The sequence below is a fragment of the Egretta garzetta genome, unplaced genomic scaffold, assembly GCF_000687185.1.
Source record: "Egretta garzetta isolate BGI_Z169 unplaced genomic scaffold, ASM68718v1 scaffold936, whole genome shotgun sequence".
NCBI classification, from domain to species: domain Eukaryota; kingdom Metazoa; phylum Chordata; class Aves; order Pelecaniformes; family Ardeidae; genus Egretta; species Egretta garzetta.
The window spans coordinates 106,998-108,458 of record NW_009260034.1 but is presented as its reverse complement, the minus strand read 5'-3'; the positions used below and the strand labels follow the sequence as shown (position 1 = coordinate 108,458).

General features: G+C 52.6%; 1 protein-coding gene across 1 annotated transcript in view; it reads left to right on the top strand.

The window, feature by feature from the left end:
• Positions 1–1,461, top strand: part of LOC104128295 (calcium/calmodulin-dependent protein kinase type IV) — a gene marked incomplete at its 5' end in the record, with an annotated part of 5,783 nt that overhangs the window by 1,735 nt on the left and 2,587 nt on the right. The gene's annotated exons all lie outside the window — the stretch shown is intronic.

The following is a 1,461-nucleotide window of genomic DNA, read 5'->3' as shown; positions in this document are numbered from 1 at the left end:
CCTCTGCTCCCCAACCTGCCATTTTTTTGCAATACGGCTCAAAACCCCAGGCACAGCTGCCACCATCCTTGGAGCAATAAGGCTCTGCTCTCCGGAAAAGCCCCAGGGGGGATGTCCTGTCCGCCCACTGTCGTCTCAAACCTTGGTGCAAGAGATGAAGCCAAAGGAAGTCCAAAAATGAGGATGATGAGGGCAAAGGGGCTGGAGCTGGGGTGTCCCTAAGCCCCTGGGCCAGCTCAGCGTGGGCCTGCCTTGGGCATTGGGGTGTTTCAGCATTTTGAGTCAATCCGGTGCTTCAGCCTTTTCCACGGAGACACTTCCCCCGTCCCAGGGCATTTGGGCAGACGTAGGGACAACGGCTGGGATGGAGATCGCCCGCTCAGAGCAGCCCAGGAGGACGCTCGGCTGATACCAGCCATGGATGGGGGGAGGCTCCTCGCTGATTTGTTATCAGGAACGCAACAGCAAATTCAATTTCTGCCCTCCCTCCTCCTTTGCTCTCCAGGCAGCGGCACCACGGGGACGTGGAGGAGGAACCAGCTGGGCAGTTTTGATACTTAAACCACTGAGTTTTCAGTAGGGTTCTGCTCACTCCCAGGTTCAAGTGATTTTTCGAAGGAGGGATGCTCCATTTCATTATTTACGCTGGTGCCATCGATGCGCTCGCTATCGTTCAGCACCAACCTCACCAGCGGATGATAATAGGATTGTAAACTTTTGAAGTTAATAGGAAAATTATAGTGCTTCCGTGTATTATTATAATGCACTAAGCTGCCACACAGTGTCTCTCACCCTGCGGGGTATCGCGGCTTGTCACCCAGCCTAGGAAGGGAATGATTAAAGCCCCATGAAATTCGCAGTGTCACAAAAGTCTTAAGAAGCATGAAATTCTCTGTTTTCCATTTAAAAAAAAAAAAAAAAAATTGCATTTTGACGTAGTTTTAAGAGAGCCCTGTTAATTCCAGATTTGCTGCAGTGGCGCCCAGGTCTCGTGCAGATAAGCTCACCTCGCGTGGGAGCTAAGAAACAAAAATCAGGAGAAAAACGCTGTTTCTTTAGTGCCTGCTGCTGCAAAATGGTCCAAGGGCCGTTTCCAAAAGCGCCTGCGGGGTCCCAGGGCCCCGGGCCCGGCAGTGGCTTTGGTCCCTTGGGGATCCGTGCGTTTCTCCTGCCTCCTTGCAAGTACAGATGTGCAGGATCCGTCCCAGGGGGGACGAGGGCAGGGATTTGCCGGGGGTCGCTCCCACGCTGCAGGGCTGGATGGAAGCGCCCGGGGTGCCAGGGCAGCCGACGAAGCTTTTGGTGAGCTCCTCTTCCAGCTAACGAGCTTGGAGATATGAAGAGGATAACGGCGCCGTGTACCTGTCTCTTCCCATCCCCAGCATCATTTTTAATGAGCAATTAAGTGAGCAGGGCCATTAGGAACAGTTAAAAAAATTCCTGTTTAAAGAAATAAAAAAG